This window comes from Carlito syrichta, unplaced genomic scaffold (genome assembly GCF_000164805.1).
Source record: "Carlito syrichta isolate Samal-C Ts95f unplaced genomic scaffold, Tarsius_syrichta-2.0.1 Scaffold309493, whole genome shotgun sequence".
Classification (NCBI taxonomy): domain Eukaryota; kingdom Metazoa; phylum Chordata; class Mammalia; order Primates; family Tarsiidae; genus Carlito; species Carlito syrichta.
In genome coordinates, this window is record NW_007253589.1 from 452,831 (window position 1) to 472,714 (window position 19,884).

Below are 19,884 nucleotides of genomic sequence, written 5' to 3' on the forward strand. Positions count from 1 at the left end.
TCATTGTTTGCACTCTGAAGTCAGTTTTCTCAGTGTCTGCCCTTCTAGGGGTCTGGGAGAGACCCATATTCTTTTTTTGGTTTTTATTCGTTTGTGTAGATTTTTCTCTCTCTCCCCCTTTCCCTCCCCTTCTTTATTTCTGTTTTTCAGGGAAGATGGGGTTGCTTTTACTTCACTTGTGCAATCTCCTGTTCTTCCTTATGAGGGTCCTCTGGCTTTGTTCACTTTTGAAGTTGGAGTGTGGGCTGCAGGCTGTACTTTTTGCAGTTTTGAGGTTTAATTGAGGGGGAAGCTGTGATTCAGAATCTATATGCTGATTCCAGCATCCACTGACAGTTGTATGAGCTCACTGGAACCTATTTCTCACTGCCTGACAATCTGTCTGTGCAGCGTTATGTAGGTTTTGTCCCTTAGGAACTGAGGTAGATGCTGCTCATACGTGGGCGGGGCGATGCAAATCTCTGCCTGGAGAATGGCCAAGGTGGCAGTTTCTCTTTCGCAGATACTTTCTGTCCACTCGTCTGGGTCCCTGGGCGATCCACTATGATGGACTGTGGTGGCGTGGGAGGCACTGGAGATCAGCTGCACAGCTGGTGGATCTGGGGTGCCACCAGTGGTTTGGGGTGGAAGAGGGGGTCAGGAGTTCCCTGCTCTGGAGATGAGAGCCTCCACCAGCAACTCCTTAAGATGTGCTGTTCCCTTACACAAGCATGGGGTCGCACGCTGAGCGCCACAGCCAGGGTGGGCCCAGAGCTCCAGAGCTCCAAAGCTTCAAAGGGCAGGTGGTGAGTGGTGAGAGTGGCCCTGGGCCGCTCACAGGGTACTTCAGCCAGAAACGGGACCGGTATCTCTGAGGGGCAGGCGCCCAGAGCCTCCCTGGGTGGCCAGCAGCTTGGTGCTGGGTGCTGGGTGAGACGATGTAGCCAGGGAGGGAGCCAAGACCCGGGATTCCCGGTGCAGCAGAAGTCACATATAGTAGAGCAGCAGCAGCTGGGGCCACACTATCCGGCCCTGCGTGGGACCAAAGGTCCCCGGGTCTGGGATCAGTGCAGCTGGCAGTGGGCAGGGGTGTGGGGGAAGAAAAGTAAGAGTCTTTTTGGGAACTCACATTCGGAGAATCTCACAATTCCACCTATGCCATCACCATCTTACCAGAACTGCATTGTCTTTTCTAATTGAATGGATGATTAAATTAAATTCACAAAATTGGGAATTCTAAACTCTATTAAAATGATGTAATGTGACAAAATGTATGCCACAAGTGTAAGTATACTATTGTTTGCTCATTTATATATACATATATATTTGCAAGTGCATAAAACATCTCATCTTAATATGGTAATGTGCTTCAAGGAATGGATGTAAAAATCTAATTTTTATAACACATTATTGAGATATAATTTTTATATCATAAAATTCTCCCATTGAAAGTAAACAAGTGGTGTTTTGTTTTTTTTCAAGATATTCACAGAGATGTACAACTATGGTCACAATAGTCAACTTTAGAGAGCTTTAAGGACTTTACGGGTTTTTTTTACATGACTTAAAAAGGAGACCCCAACCCTTCTGTTATTATTCCCTTCCTTCTACTTTCTTTAGCTTCAGTTTTCTCTTGTTTCCATTTTCATAACTCAGGAAGTTAGGTTATTGATTTGAGTTCTATTTTCTTTTTTAATATAATCATTTACCAGCATAAATTTCTCTTAAAGCACAGCTGTAGATGTATACCATAAGCTTTGGATGTTGTGTCTTCATTTTCATTCATGTCAAGAGTGTTTTTAATTTTCTTTTTGATTTCTCATTTGACCAAACAGTGTTTGGGGCTGTGATGTTTATATTTGTCATTCATACTAGTTAGCTTCAATGCTGCATAAAGTGGATCTGCAGATAGGGATGCTGTAGGAAGCGTCTGACCTCCTCAGTAATAGAATTAGCAGCATAAAAACCAAGAACGAATTTACTGAAATCACTGTCTTCTTCCACATGGAACATTTATTATTTTGCATAGTAGCCTCTTACTTAAACACGAGACACCAGATAACCATGTAAACAGGACTGTTTGTCATGAGCCAAGTATTATCTGCCTACCCAACAAACAAATTGTTTATATGCATCATAATCATAATTAGCATTTCTAATTAAGTGGAAAAATTAGACATATATATGTCTCTTTCTTTTTTTATATACATAGACATATAAAAAGAGAGAGATACCTGATATATATATCAGGCATGAGCAGGTTTAGAAGCATAATATGTTATTTGAGAAGGTGACTCACTGTCCAAATCACCTACTTCTCTTAAATTGTGTCACATTTGTTTAGCTGTCTGTGCGTGGTGTGTGTGTGTGTGTGTGTGTGTGTGTGTGTGTGTGTGTGTAGATTTATAGGGAATTTTCATGGCTAAGGCATGACAAATCAGTGTTGATTTTCCTAAGGCTCTGCATGCATTGCTAGCACTAGCCTGACCTGTGATTGCTGACTTGTAGACGCGCACAAAATTTCTGGTGAATGGTAGTACAGAAGAAATATTCTTCCAGTGGGGAAAGCTGGGACAATATGTCTGATTGTCCAGTTGCCTGAATAGGAAAACAAGTAGTGGCACAAGTTTACACACAACTTACCGAATAAAAAAATCCCAGTCAACTAAGGTACTGCTTGAGGGCAAAGAGAACATAAAATGATTAATGGAAAAAACAAGTAACAAATATAAATTGTTTTTGCATATTTTTCCTCATTGTTACATAAGTATTTTATATATTGAACAATTTTATCTTTCTTTTCACTTCACTATACTATTTAAGCAATTTTAGTGCTGGTTAACAGATATAGGTAGGATTAGAAATAAACAATAAAAGGTAATTAACATTATTATCCAGAAATAGATACGGTAATTGAACTTTGCATTTCTGCTTTTGGAGAAATATGCTGAGATCACCTTCATATTTTCAATCAACCATGGTAAAGTATAATTTGCATACAGTAAAATTTATAAATTTTGGGTGTGCAATTTGATGAGGTTTTACATATACATACAGTTGTGTAACTGCCACCATAATCAATACCTTTTTAAATTAAAAAGAATTTTTTTGAAATGGGTCTTCCTCTGTCAACCAGGAGTGCGCAGTGTAATTATGGCTCACTGCAGACTTGACCTTGTGGGCTCAAGTAGACCTCCTGCCTCAGCCTTCTGAGGAACTTGGACTACAGGCACATGCCCCCATGCCTAATTTATTCTTATTTATTTATTTTATTATTATCGTTATTATTATTACTATTTTGTAGAAATGGATATTCCACTATGTTGTCCAGTCTGACCTCGGATTCCCAGCCTGGAGCAATCCTCCCAGCCTGGTCAAACTGCTGAGATTGCAGTTATGAGCCATGCCTCCCAGCAAAATATTTTTTATCACTCTGAAATTTCCTGTCTGCTCTGATCAAGGGAACCGCCCAACCACAATTGTGGCAAACATATTTTTGCTTTCTCTCCCTATAATTTCCGGTTGGCATGCCTTTTATTTTCTAACTTTTGCCCTATCATGCTGGGGAGTATATACAATACATGTTGAATAAAAACACAAGAGGGGCTGCTTTTACCTGTTTTCTGATCATGGGGGAAAACATTCAGTCAGTAACTATTCAGTGTGCCGATGTTATCTTCAGAGGTTCCCCGCCCCTGTCCTTGTAAGTTTCTCTTTACTAGATTAAAGACGTTTCTTTTTATTTCTTTTTTTTTCCTTTTTTTTTTTTTAAATTTTAGAGATGTTGGGTACAATTCAGGGTAAGGTGTGCAAACGTTGATTATGCAGGTATCCTTGTTGATGAGATGTGCCCCTCCCTCCCCTAGCAGTTGCCCTCAATTGCCAATCCCACCTCCCCTCCCCGGCAGTTTCCCATTACTGCCAAACACTTTCTTACAGTATTATAATTGTTCAAGGTTCACTTATGAGTGAGAACACGTGGTTCTTTGTTTCTGTGGTAGATCATTGAATATGATCAACTCTAAATCCATCCAAGCTGCTGTGAAGTCCATAGGTTTGTCCTTCTTTATGACTGCATAATATTCCATTGTGTATATGTAACACATTTTTTTATTCAGTCCAGCTTCAGTGGGCAACATGGTTGGTTCCATGTTTTTGCTATTGTGAATTGAGCTGCAACAAACATGCATGTGCAGGTATCTTTTTGGTAGAATGATTTGAGTTTCTCCAGGTATATTCCCAACAGGGGGATTGCTGGGTCATATGGAAGGTCAATTTCTAGTTCTTTCAGCAATTGTCACACCGTCTTCCAGAGATGTTACACTAGTTTGCATTCCCACCGGCGGTGTAGAAACATTCCTTTTTCTCAGCATTCTTGCCAACATCTGTTGTTGTTTGTTTTATAAATGATGGTCATTCTTACTGGTGTTCCATGGTATCTCAGTATCTCAATGTGGTTTTGATTTGCATTTCTCTGATGATTAGTGAGGCTGAGAACTTTTTCATGTCTGTTGGCTGCCCATGTATCTTCTTTTGAGAAGTGTCTATTCATGTATTTTGCCCACTTTTTAATGGGGCTGTTGTGTTTTTTTCCCATTTGGTGCATTTGAGTTCCATGTAGATTTTCCTAGATGTTAGGGCTTTGTCAGATACACATTTGGCAAATATTTTTTCCCATTCTATGGGTTGTCTCCCTGCTCTCTTTATGGTTTCTTTTGCTTTGCAGAAACTCGTTAGTTTGATGAGGTCCCACTTGTCTATCTAATTTCTTAAGGTATGGGCATTTAGCATTCTGAATAGGAATTGGTTGCCAGTTCCAGTTTCCAAAAAGGTGCCTCCCGAGTTTTCTAAGATTCTTACAGTTTGAGGTTTTACATTTAGGTCTTTGATCCATTTAGAGTTGATTTTTGTTTATGGTGATAGGTAGGGGTCCTGTTTCAATCTTCTGCATGTGATCAGCCAGTTTTCAAAGCACCATTTACTGAATAGGTTTTCCTTTCCTCAGTGGTTGTTGTTAGTGTTTTTGTCAAAGATGAGTTAGTTGAGAAATTGAGACTTGGCTTCCGGAATCTCTATCCTTTTCCATTGGTCTACATACCTGTCCTTGTACCAATTCCAAGCTGTTTTGATAACTAGTTTCTTTTTATTTCTTAATGTTTGCTTAGGTATGTTTTTTGTTGCTGTTCTTTTATATGTTGAGATTTTTCAAAACATTTTCGTGCATCTATTGAAATGATTGTTGCTGTCTGGGGGAAAAGCACTCGCATTTAATTTATTTCCCCTCTGGAAGGCATTTCTCCCAGAAAAAATGCATATCTCGACCCATATATTTCATGAAGTGTCTGATCAAATTCTAAATTCTGACAAGACCTTACTCTTGACACTGACCCTTCCTCTCCCAATTTGACCTTCTTGACTCTCTTTCCTTTCTCTCTGCAACATCACCTTGTGATACACTAAACATTGCTTCGTCCATGAAAATGTGGGCTCCATGGGGGAACATAGATTTTCAGCTGTATTCTCTACTGTGATAGTGTGTGGATTAATTTTCATCAGACATATTAAGAGCTAGCATAACACGTTCTCAGTAGTTGATAGTTAACTTCCTCTTCATTATACTTCTTTATAGCAATATTGTTCAATGAGTGCTTAAGAGAGAGGCACATTATAATACATTATAAAGGGTAACAAAAGAGTGGAGATGTGCTGCTTTTTGTTTCCATTTATACTCAAATCATGATTTTTTTCTATATACAAAACAAAATGCCAATTCTGAAATTTGTAACAATGGTTAAAATTCCTTTTCCCCCTTGAATTTATTTGAAAATGTCAGACATTTCTTTTGGATGTAAATTTAATATTATTTAAATCTTTTTCACTTTCAAGATGTATCATGGCCCATTATATTCTATTTAACAACTTCTTTGCAGGTTAAGTTTATAGATTAACTAATATTAAATGACAAAGCGTTTTCTCAGTTTAACAATTTGCTTTTATATCATGTCCAGTGACAACACTGCAGATGAAGCATTTGTATTAAAATTTTAATTTAATATAAAATCACACTAGCTGAGAATATTAATAATTGAGATGAATTCAAGTTAATGGCAATAATCATATTATACTGCTTTTATATATCCATTTTACTGTTATTTATCTCACCCTTACAATAATCTATGAGAAAATATTGTGTCTTCATTTCTACACATTAATAAACTAAGACTCAGAAATATGTCACTTAAGCAAAATTTATTAAATGGCAAGGTTAGCCCTCAACAGCCAACCAGTCTTCTTTTTATAAATATAGTTCTATTCTACTAAAGATGTCACTTTTAAAATAAATAATTAGTCATTGCTAATCATATTCACCAAAAATGTCATCCCATGGTGGACTAATTATCTGTAGACATCAAGGCATCCTTGATATAAAATCAGGATTTCCAATGACTTCCAAAATAATTTCAAATTACACCTAGTATATCATTATTTTGAAAACATTGCTGAATATTTGTGCAGTTATAGAAAGCAAATAGAATTTAATTTAAAATATACTAGTAAGTATTTTCCCATCTCTGAGTAGTCTTTGACCCTACTCCTTCTGTTCCATTATATTTAGCAGGGTACTTTGATGTGTCATGTAGAACCTCAAGTTTAACCTGCACAAGGCCTTGGAAACTCTTTAAAACTTATTGAGTCTTAAAGCATATACTGAAAAAAAATTGTATATGATGAAAAATAACATTTATATTAGCTGCTAAGAAAATAAAAATAGGCTGGATGCAGTGGCTCACACTGTGGAAGAGGGCTTAAAAAGACATCTACAATGTCAAAAATTAGGCTAAGCATAAACTCAGCCTTTTCACAGTTAAGCATGTACTCAGCCTTTGCACAGTTAAAAAGTTCCCTTCCTGTAAACTGGCAACAGCACCTGCTGGCTAGGTTAAACTGTTTAACAGTTTGTTTGTTTGTTTGTTTTCGCTACTGGAACCCCGCTAGCATTGCTTGAAAAGTACCTAGGCCTCCAGGATGTTGCGGTTTGGCCCACTTGGAAAGTTCCAATGTGGTTTTGCCCCATTTAAGCAAGCCCCTACAGCAAATGGGGGTTCTTGCTGTGGGACTGGGATGTTCAGCAGGCAAGTGGCTGCCAGCCCGGCTCTTGGCTAATAAACCTCTCCTTTTTATAACTTGTACTTTTGGTGTTGGTGTAGTGAATTAAGTGCTCAGTCCCTATTTCAACACCTATAATCCCAGCACTTTGGGAGATTGAGGTGAGAGGATTGCCCGAGACCACAGGTTTGACACCAACCCGGGCAACTTGGCGAGACCTCATCTCTACAATAAATCAAGAAAAGTGAGCCAAGAGTGGTGGCGCATGCCTTTAGTTCCAGCTGCTTGGAAGCCTGAGAAGGAAGGATCACCTGAGCCTAGCAGGTTGAGGCTGAAGTGGCTGTGAGCATGCCACTGCACTCCAGCCTGGGCAACAGAGTGAGACTTTGATACAAGAAGAGAAAAGAAAAGAAAAGAAAAGAAAAGAAAAGAAAAGAAAGAAAAATACTCCTCATACAATTACATTTGGAAAAATTGACTACTATCTCAATAACTTAGAAATTTATGATGGAACTATTTCATTGCCTTAATGTATGTCTCTAGTGGTCCTCACCTTGTGGTCTCTTTTGACTAGCACCAGGAGACATTCTTAACATTACTACTAACCAAAGCAAACAGATATATTAGTTATCTATTGTTGTGTAACAATAGTATCACAAATTTAGCTGTTTAAAACAATACACATTCATCATCTCACAGTTTCTATGGGTTAGAAATTTGAACACATCTTAGCTATGATCTTTGATCAGATTTTTGATAAAGCTATAGTCTATGTGTCCACTGGGACCAGAGTCATGTCTGAGGTTTGACTGAGAAAGGACTTCCTTCCAAGCTCACATGGTTGTTGGCAGCATTGAGTATCTTGAGGGCTATTGGTTGAAGTTCCCCTAAGTTTCTTACTGTTATGGTCTCTTGCTTTCTGAAAACCATCAAGGGAGAGTCACACCTAGGAAGATAGACATTACAATTGATGTAATGTAACGCACATATATTTCACCAGACATTACAATTGATGTAATGTAACGCACATATATTTCACCACATTTATCCTATTGTATTTGTTATAAACAAACCACAGGACTTACCTTACTCAAAGGAAGTGGATCATAGGAAAGGATAGGACATGCCTACCAGGAGTTGAGGACACGAGAGTCACCCAATGTCTGCCACAATTGGGCTGAAGACACTGCTCTTAGAACTGAGTGCTTCCATGAAGCGAATGTATTCCAGCAGAGATTTTTCCCTTGGCTTTGTTCTATGCTGTTTCTGAAAGAGTTAATTGGCTCCAAATATTGTAAATATAAAAAATAAACAAAAAATTGTGATAAATATAGAGAGTTTTAGAAAAAATAATTTTGAAAATTAACCCCAAATCTCTGAAAACAAGTAAAAATAGGGCAGTTATAAAATGGAAATTGGAACCCTCTATTTTTCTGCCAAATTTTGACTTCATAAGTATCCGTATCGTGAATGCAGAAAAAATGAACACAAAATAAGTATATAAATGTACTGATATTGCAACACCAAATGAGCAAAAATTAAGCAGTTTAAATTAAGGTTCATCTATTATTGTACATTGTGAAGCTAAAAGTATGGGCAAAGTTTAACTCTGCTGATTTTCTCTGCTTCAAGTTTTACAAGACAGGAATTAAGGTATCAGTAGGGCTGTGCTTCCTTTTGGATGCTCTGGAGATGAATCCCTTTCAGGCTTACTCAGGTGGTTGGCAGAATTTGGTTTCATGTTGTTGTAAGTCTAAGGCTTTTTTTTTCTGTCTGTTGGTTAAGGATGAATTCCAAATTTTTGGATGCCATCCACATTCTCTGGCTTATGTTCCCCTGCCTCCAATCTTCAAAGCCAGCAGCAGTGAGTCAGGTCATTCACAGGCTTCCAAACTCTGTGATCTCTCCTTCTGCCTCCCTAATTCTCTGTTTTGACTCAGAGAAAGCTCTCAGATTTTAAGAACTCATAGTATTAGATTGGGCCCACCTGGATACTCTCCCTGTCTTAGGGACCACAACCTTAACTATATTTGCAAAGTTCCTTGGGCGCTCTAACATTTAAAGGTTGTGGTGACTAGGGAATGGACATCTTTTTGGGGATATTTTTCTATCTATCCCAATGAACTGCAAAATGAAAATAAACCATAATACAATTTTTCCCATATGAAAAAATGTTTTATTATTGTTTTGTCCCAAAGGATAGTATAAATTGATAATACAAATACTTGACAGAGATTTAATAGCTTTCAGAGGTAATCTCGTTTTTATCCAGGAAGGCATAACTTCCCCTGAATCCCATTTAATTGTAACTAATCTCTAATCCCAGTGACAGCATAATTTTCAGAGCACTGAAATCTAAGCTGATTACAAAGGATTTTAGCATCTACTCTACAATCTTTGAGCAGTTCTTGAATTTAGAAGAAAAGTGCCAAAGAAGCAAAAAACCTTGTCTTGCAAAGTTATCCACTGGCTTGACAACACTACAGTTGTCACTATTTCACAAAAGCACAGCCAACATTTTTGCCTGAAGGGACTGAAATGTGTTTGTTTATTTTTGGTAGTGTTGTTTCATTTGCATCCTTAAAGGCGTTGAGTGGTCCTGAAAAGGCTGACTTAGTTTGCCTCTTGTATTGTAATTAGCAATTTCACGGCCCTTCAGGGGTGCATCAGAGAACAAAGGTCTGCATTCACTGGCCTTTAGAGGGATGTCAACCAACAGAGATGGTAATAGGTTATGCTATCTGAGTGATTCCTCTATAAAATACTGTGCTAAGCACTTTCATGAAGGGCCACGCCTAGATCTGATTGAATAGCAGGCACCATCACTGTCCCAAGCTCACATGTGAGAAAACAGAAGTAAGCATGTTAAAATTCAGACCACTAGGACCTCATAGAGGTCAATGCCAAGTCATGAATGGTCATTGATGGCACATAGGACCTTTATATGTTTCTATCCTCTACACACACACACACACACACACACACACACACACACACACACACACATGCACACACACACGCTATATGTCCAAAATCTAAAAATATTCACAGTACTGTACACATTTTAAGACTTCAATGTTTGTTCCTTGCTCAGATTATGACGCCATGATATTAAAATTCAGCAGTATGCTGGAACCACTCAATGTGATTGGATTTCGATTTTCTAAATTTTATTTTCTTTTGTGAGACATTCACATCATGTTTTTCATTTCATTATGTTCCAGCTTTGAAGGGAAGCTATGCTGTTACTTTAGGTAGGACCTCTGATTACACCAATTTAGCTGAAAGTGAAGCCATAATTAAGATATGTTGATAAGGCAAAACACAGTCAATTACAAATTAAGTTATATCGCCAGTCCTATGAATTCTGGGTGCCATAAGGGGCATTTTGTTAAAAGAGATGTTAAATGAGTTCTTGAAGGTTTGAAATATTTGGGACAAAACACACTGGCTGAATTCCAAGATGTCAGATAACTGAACTTAGATCTTTTAGTGGGAGTAATTAGGCATCATTTGCATAGGTAAGGTCATTTGAACAACTTTCTGGTGGAAAATAAAGTTAATTGAGATTAATGATTCTTAAATGCATTGCTTCTCTACTTAGCATATCAAGGCAATATTTCCTAGAGAACAGAAAATGCTTCAGTAATTCTATTAAGAAAATAAGAATTATAGAATTTTTTTCTTTCACTCATTTTAGAATAAAATATTGATATAGGTTTCTATAACATATGTCAAATTATTTCACAACACAATAAAAATAGCCAAATTTTGCATTTTGTCAGTTTTTAAACCTTTATTTTTTACATTCATTTTTTTCTCTATATTCATACTTTCACTTGCAACTTATACTAGTTTTACATGAGAAGTTTATCCCTTTTTTATTAATGAAGACACTGATATGCAGAGGAATTAAACTACTTGGTAGGACTACAAAATTAGTAAGTAGTCATGCCAGAATCTGAAACCAGGTCTCTTCAATCCCCAAACCATTTCAAAACCTAAATACAAATGAACAGGAAGCAATACAGACAACCTACCTATAAATGCAAAACAATGCAATTTTTCTTCATGTTCCACCTATTAATTTTTTACCTAGCAGAAACAGGAGTCGGAATGTATTTGTTCTGAGTAGTTATGTGTTATGTATATATACATGAAATCACAAATGAATTAGAATATTTTTTAAAACATCATCAGTGTCTTGATTTTTGTAAAAAGAGAAAACATTCAGGAGCAATTCTTAGAAATAGAGGTCGTGAAATTGCACTGCCTACAATATTTTAGTGATTATGTATGTTGAAAAACCTTGGATCTCTAAAAATGTTGTTGATTAATTGACCTGTTACCTAATTCTTCACGTGTAAAGATAATTGAAAGATACGACTAAGTTTTGGGGTCTGAATGAGGACTACAGATTCTCCTCTTTCATGGAACCGATATTGACAAGCATATGAACTGAATGACTTAAGTGCCCCAATGATGAAATACTAAAAGAAAGTCGAACACTTGCCTGCTACCCTCTTATGGGCTCTAGTGTGTCCCCTTCCCCTTCCATTCATATGTTGAGGCCCTTACCTCTAGCATTTCAGATTGTGGCTGCATTTGAAAGTAGGGTCTTGACAGAGATAATTAGGGTAAAATGAGGTTAGGGTGCAGCGGAATCCAACATGACTAGTATCTCCCAAAGCAGAGGGGATCAGGGCACCGAGAGAGAGAGAGATCAGACATCTGTATCAGACGTCTGAAGAGATGACTGTGAGGAGATAATGAGAAAGTGGCCATCTTCAAGCCAAAGAAAATGGCCAAACCTTCCTGTGAGACCTTGATCTTAGACATACTCCTTCTAGAACTGAGAGGAAATACGTTTCTGTGGTTTAAGTCACTGAGTCTCTCGTATTCTATGATGACAGTCTTGGCAAACCAATTCATACCCTCTTCCACTTAAAGCAGCTAAACTCCTTTCACATGGAATTGTACACATGAGCTTCTACAGGCATTCATAAGAAGACATCTAGTACCTCATAGGATTTATGGGGAATCCTATTCTAACCTTCTCAGTAGAAAAAATGATTCCATTCAAAATGGCATGTTTTCCAGCCCTTTGTTTCTTCCTCTAAGCCTTCTAAAGTTGTTGCTGTCCGAGTTCATTCCTGCCCTATGTATTGAAAATGGCTCTTGCCACATTCTGATTGTGGGCTTGGTACTTGTCTTGGCTAAGTGATGATCATTTCTAGTCCTGGGCCAAGAGCAAATAAATAAACACCAAGAGATTGTGGATGGGACAAAGCGATGTAAGTCATTTTGGGCAGCTCCAAAGAAAGGCACTGTAATTACCTGTTGCTACATTCAAATTCCGTAAAATCGAGTAGCTTAAAACATAAAATCATTGATTATTGTAGCATATTTTCTATTGTTCAGGCATGTCGGTACTGCTAGCTGGATTCATCCAGAACAAGTCCTCTCCCAAAGCAACAGTTTAGGTATTGATCAGGGCTTCAGTCATCTCAAAACTCAACTAAGGGAGAATGGCGTTCAAGCTTTCTGAAGGGGTTTTTTGGGAGGACTTCCGTCAGAAGACACTTCTTACCCTGTAGGTCTCTCTCTTGGTACACAAACTAGGCAGTTGGCTTCTCTCAGAGCAAGGAAAGGAAAATTTGAGGCAGTAGGTAAAACAGAAGCCACCTTCTTATTGCAATCCCATCTCAGAAGTGAAATCTCACCACTTTGATCATATTGTGCTCATTATGATTATGTCACTAGTTGCAGCCTACATTCAAGGGGAGGGGAATTTTAAATGTGTATAAAGTATGAGGCAGGGATTATTGAAGGCCTTTTAGAGGCTACTTATTAAAGGACAACACTTTCGCCGAAGGTCATGCCATCTGTCCAATCTCCTTTCCCGACAGTAAACATCACATTACTCACTCAGTATTTCTAAGCTGCAAATATTATTTTACTTATTAAGAATCTTTCATTGCTCACAATTGTCAAAACTGCTAACACGTATCTAAATTCCTCAGGCTGTAACCGACTGGTCCACCCATGTCTCCAAGGGGTGCGGACGGGAAAGGGGCAGGAGATATAAAAACTTGTCACTCATCTGACACATTTCCCAAGAATTTTAGTAAATAGAAAACTTTTATTCTCTTGCATATCAAGGCAGAAGTTCCTCTTCGAATTTCAAAGAACTTGAATAAAGAAAATAATAGCATCACTGAATGAAAATCCTTCCTTCCTTCCTTCCTTCTTTTTCTTTCATCTTTCTTTTTTCCCTTCCTTCTTTCTTTTCTTTCTTCTTTTCTTTCTTTTTCATCCCTCTTTATTTTTTTCCCTCCCCTGTAAATACAAAGATTTAAGTTTCACAAATAGTCTTTATTTTGTCTAGTAATCCTAAAAATATATTTTTCTATCAAATACTCATTAACAGCAGCCAAAAGATCACAATGAACTCCACCACGGCACAAACTAACTTTCCTCTACAGTTCCAGTCTCAGTTCTTACTGCATCCTTCTGTTTATTTTTGGTAGCTTATGTCCAAGAAGCTGTGAGCTCTTCTATTTCGAGGCATTTGTTTATGCCATTTACTCTGATTAAATTCATTTCTCCTCATTCCCACAAAGTTAAAACAAATGAAATAAACAACTAGATATTTATTCAGCTTTCAAAGTTTAGCTCAAAAGTCCACACCACTGTGAAGCATTTACTGACCTGGACAATATTCCCAGTAAATTTACTAATCCCTTCTTTTAACTCAAAGTGTTTTTAATACAGCTTTAGTGTAGTATTAGCTACATTATGCTTTTTTGTTTTTACTAAAGTTTTCTTTATTAGATTTTTTGGAGGATATACCCTGAGAGTAATTTATACTGTTCTGGTACTTTTTAGGAATCTAACAACCAGCATATTTTAGATATTCAGAAAATATTTTGTGAATTATATCAATTTAAATTTGATGGCTGGCATATTTTTCAGTCATCTAGGCAAAAGGTAGGAAATTCAAAAGTTAATTCAGCCGTCTGGTTCAGGCAGGCTTTGTGTCTGTGAAGGCCATCATCATCCATGGTTTTGAGAGAGATTATTGACTCATGGTTTGGCTCTGGTTCCTCCATGTCACACTGAGGGAGACAGAAACATGGTGCAAATGTAAAGCGAGAGCCCAGAAGATGAAAGAGTGAGCCCGTAGTTAGACAGAAAGAACGAGATTTATTCAAGAGGAGACACAAGGAGACTGGCTTCAACTGGAAACCAGCCCCCTTTGTTGTTGGTAGGTTCTTTTGATTCTCCTAGCCAGGGTTTGGTGGTCACGTAGCATGCATAGATCTGGAAGAACGGGGGGGGTTGATGGTCACAGAGGCGTGAAAAAGCCGTTTGGGGGAGATGGTTATACGACCCTGAGATGCACTCTTTGAAAAAACAAGGGTCGGCAAAACCGTCAGTAGCAGGACGCCATTTATCACCCAACCTGAGGATGCAACCTTGAGAAAGCTCATGTAAGCAGTGAGTTCTTTTCACAATGCCCCACCCCTTCCTCCATATAAGCCCTGTCAGAAAGGCCCAGTGGAATTTAAGAGGTTGTGGGCTCATGTTCATAGTTGGAAATGAAGGGTAAAGTCAAGAGGGAAAAAATATTTTTGTAGCATTAACCTTTTTTGAACTTTCTCACCTATTTATTAATGCTATATATAAAATATCTATTTGATAAGCATCATTGGAAGACGTTTTCCCCTCATTCACGCCATTAGTTTTTAGGTGCTGGGATCAGGTCTTTTACTTGAGCAAAATTCCACAAACTTGTCTTTTCCTGACTCATTTCTAAGGCATTGTGGTGATGCTTTTCCCAGGAACTTTCTTGGAACTCTAGGCTGACCTTCTTGGTGAAGAGAGTCTTGGGCACTGTAGCTGCTGGTGAACTGTTCTAACCATAGAGAAGAGGCAGCGACTAGTGAACGTATCTGAATAGTAAGTGGAGTGAGAAAGTGGAGATGAGTGACTGTTTCATTGTTTTCTGACATGATTGGGCATCTAACTTTTCTTCTTGAAATTATGCTAGGTTTCGCTTTGTTTTGAACTATGTGAACCCATTTATGACCTAACCCTGAATTGTTCCCCACATCTTAAAAAAAAAAAGTGAAATTATAATAAACAAATAGATAGATAGGATCCCTTATCTTGTATTTTATTAAACAAGTGTAGGTTGGGATTCCCCCACGACCAACAAAAAAGAACGACAATGAATCCAGGTGAAGCTATTCCAAGTACTGATTTCTCCAAGGGTGTGTTACAAGTGTGTTCGGGCTACAGAATGGAGAGCAAAGACCTTGCACTCAAGAGCGAAAGTGCCCTGTGTGTTTCCTAGCTTCTGTTCATTAGCAGTACGACGATGAGAAAGCTAGGTACTCTTTGTGTGCCTTCTCTGTTTTCATCTGGAATATGGGTATAACCACTGGAGAGAAAAATACAATTGGTACATAAATTAAGTGTGTGTGTGTGTGTGTGTGTGTGTGTGTGCACGCGTGCGTGCACACGCTTGCGGGCGCGTGCATTCTCAATGCTTAGAATAGTGTCTGGTACATTGAAATGTAATTTAAGTATAGGCAAAAAAATACCTTTCACAGCTTACTTGAATCCGTTCATTAATTAGAGAGTGTGCCTACTCTATGCCAAGCAACTGTGCTATATATTTTGGATGTAATAAAAGATATAATATGTTCCTTGTCTCAAAATTATTTGTGACCCAATGGTGGGAAAAGGCCTAATAACAGGTTATTAAAATATGATGATGTTTAATCGAGCTGTAAAACTAATTCCTCCTGTCTAACTGAAATTTGCGCCCTTTGGTAAACATCTCCACACCTGACCCCCAGCCTCTGGTCACCACCATTCTATTCTCTATTTCTATACGTTTGGAATTTTTAGATTTTACATGCGAGATCATGTAATGCTTGTCTTTCTGTGTCTGGCTTATTTCACGATTAATATTCATCCATTAAATTAAAAAAACTAAACATAGAGTAAGACAATTACAAATGTGTGAATATGCACAGAGCAAAATAGAAAAACTGATGGTATCATGAGCTGCTGAGTTTGGAAGTCATATGGAAAGTTTCTCACAGGTTTAAGAGGGAATAAAGAAAAAAGTTTAACACATGAGCTTGACTAGAAGACAAAAGTGGTTTATGTAGACAAAGAATTATAGAAACATATCTGGTTATTAGATTACCTACAGTAACATTATCATCATAAAATAGTTTTAAAGTTTTTCTGAATATCAAAGCAATTCTGACCTATGAGATTTAATTGTGTGGGAATCATCTTTTAAAAATCAGATATAATGTTTTCAGCATAGTTATTAAAGATATATGGTATTTCTATTTACACATTTTATACTTTTACATTAAATCTGTTTCCTAGGAACAAATTAGCCTAGTAATTTTAAATGAATCAATGAAATAAAATAGTGAACACAATAGATCAAAATCTCGTTCATGGAAATGATTTTAATTAAAACTATAAAAATACATTTTTATTAAGTTCTTTATTAGTGTTCTTAAAATAATTTCCAGGATACAGTTCTAATTCTGTAGCTTTAGCAGTTTGATTAGATGAAAATTGTCATGTACCAATGATGAAATTTGGTATGTCCTTCAAATTTTAATTTATCTGTCACTAAAAACTGTTTACCTATTTTAATGCAATAGTTAATTAGCAAAATAGTTAATTAATTATACTCTTGCTCTTTGGTTGCTAGAGTTTTCAGTGATTTATTGAGCTATTTTCAAACAACTCTGCATTCAACTCTCTGAAGCACTTATTCTTCTTTCATGACGTAGTGAAGTGGTTCACTGGAGATTAGAGTACAGCACGTTGTTGTTTTTTTTAAAGAACTCTGCATTTTGAAAATGTGGTACTTATGGTCCAGACTTCTGAGACTTTACTTGAAATAATAACATGATATTGATCCCATGATTACTTTATATGTATTGCTGCTTTGTGTTTTTAATTATGACAAGTGAGAAGCTGTTTGCAATGTTTCATTTGTTGGACTAAGTACTGCCAGATGTTTGGAGTAAACAACATTCTGAGTATATGTGAATACCTTACGTGTATGTAGAATAGTATTCAACTTTCTCTTTCTTAAGCACCTTGTATTCATGGAAGTGGTTTAATAATTGTCTCTCATTTACAATATGTAGTGATAACTGACAAAACAAATCTATATATTAAGCTAATTAAACCACATTTTCCTTTGAGCTTCTCGGTGTGAAGCTATCAAGCAAAAAGTGATAATTATAAAAGGAATAAACTAATTTATAAAGTTTATTATAACTCTAAGCACATATTTATGAGTAAGGTTAATAGGCATAACACAAGGAAGATTATATTTATATCTAAAATATCTTATAATAGAAAACAGTATGAACTTGAAATTTAGCAAAACGTTAAGATCAAGGTATTGCATAGATCTGTCTCTTTATCCTCTGCAAGCAACTTAACCAATTTAGAATTTGGTTTTCTCATCACTAAATTAGGAACAATAATAGAATCTATGTAAAAACTGTTGTCATAAAATAACACACAGGTTTATTTAACCCAAAGTCTTGCAAAATAATAACTTCTCTGGTAAGACACAATGAAGGAAATTTTCAAATTCAATGGAGATTTAGAATAAAATCTACAGGTTTAGGTTAATTTCTCTTTCTCTCTCTCTCTCTCTCTTTCTCTCATATTAATAAAAAAGCTTTCTGATAAGTGATAAAGTTTTTCTTTGCATAATTATAATTGTATATGTTAAAGCATTGCTATTAACAGCACATATTTAAATAACATATATATATTTAAAACATCTTTGTCACTGAGCAAGACATCAAGATGACAAGGAATGCGCTGCCAATTATCTAGAACAGCAGTTCAATGACATTCTATGGTAAGGGCAAAAGAGAGGAAAATGAAATTGAATTGTATGAATTCCTTCTTCTTCATTACTTAGTGTCTCCAACAAAGGCCAATAACAAAGGGGGAAAAGTCACAGAGAAACATGGTGTATTGAGAAGCCTGGATATAGATGTGAGAGCAAAGTTCATTCCCGATGTTGAAAATAAGTTCCAAACTTAAGCTGGGCAACTTTAGAAAAATAACTTGGCAAGCAGTCATTAAGTCAACAGTATTTCTGACCCCATAATGACTTTGTATGATGTGAGTTTGATGCTTTGCTCTACACCTCACTTGTTCTGTTCCTGGTGTCAGTTTCTGCCTTCCTGTCTTCCTACATGTATCCCACGCTACAGTGTCTACTCTTGCCCCTGTCGAAGCACCAATGATTTACTGAAAACCAACTATAAGACTAAAACGAATTCATTCTTCTAAAAGACCATCCAGACCATCATGTTTTGTGGATCTTTTTGTATCCGTTACTACTAGAATTGGTAAACCTTTCAATTCCTTCATCATTGCTTTATCTCCTATCACCATACTTGTTTATTTTACCGGACACCATCTTCTGTCGATCTGGGAGACACATATCTCCCCCCAAAAAGACTTACACTATGTCTTTAGCAACACATAATATACTCTCTGTAAAATCTCCTATATTTGTTCTCCTACGTTCTTCATGTTGTTCTTACAATAACTCACTCCAGGCTGCCCGCTGAAGACTCTAGGGCCCACCTTCTCAAGGTCATGCTTATGTTTTTCTCATCCACGTTATATACCACACAGCCCAGAGATGTGTCCGTTGCTCTGAGTTCCTCCTTCTCCTTTTTATGATCCACTTACATGCTTTTATTGCTCTCTTCTCCCCTAAAGTATCTGATTGGGTTGAGGTCATTCTTTATGGAATATCTATTCTTTTTACCTCCTCATTTCTAAAGACCTGTTTCTGAACCAGCGTCAGTTCCTTATTCTTCCTCTGGCCATTTGCTATCCAATGACAACAAAATATAAGTATTCCACCTCTGAAAAATATTATTTATAGAATCTCACTTTCTCTATAGCACCAGTTAACTTTCAAACTATCTTTCACCTTTTCACCCATGTCCATTTTCCTTTTTCAAATTTCTGGAAATTTTAAGTCATTATCGACTGTTACCTCGTGCTCTCTCTTTTGTTCTCAGACAGCTTGTTTTTGGTAGTCTATTGCTATAGCCACTTAATTGAAAGTACAGTAAATCCTCTATACAAACCTCCAAGCTGTGAACTTTCAAAGATGCAAATGTGCATTTGTATGTTCGGTCACGCAAATTAGTTCATGTGCCTGGTGTACATTGTTCCGTGCTCACATCCTCTACAGGTGGTGTGCCTTTTGTACTTTACTGTGAAGAACTGTGTGTTGGTGTGTATTCCGGGAGCGAAAAGTATTATAAACCTATTACAGTATAGTTGTGCTAGTTGGTTAACTAGGTTAACTTTGTTGGACTTATGAACAAATTACACATACGAGCACACTGTCAAAAGGAAACTCGTTCATATGTAGGGAGCCTACTGTATTAACTCCTCCCCATTTGCCCCTTCCTATGGAAACAACTCAAGGTAAAGTAAAAATTTTTCTGTAAATTTTACAATACAGCATGCAGGTCTACACCAACTCTGACGAATGCAATTGTAAGAACACACAAATATGCTCGCTGAAATCTTTTTTTTTTTTTTGAGCTGGAGCCTCACTCTGTCGCCCAGACTGGAGTGCAGTGGTATGCTTACGGCCACTATAGCCTCGACCTGCTGGGCTCAGGCAATACCCTTCCATTTCAGCCATCCAAGTAGCTGGAACTATAGGCTTGCGCCACGCCTGGCTAATTTTTT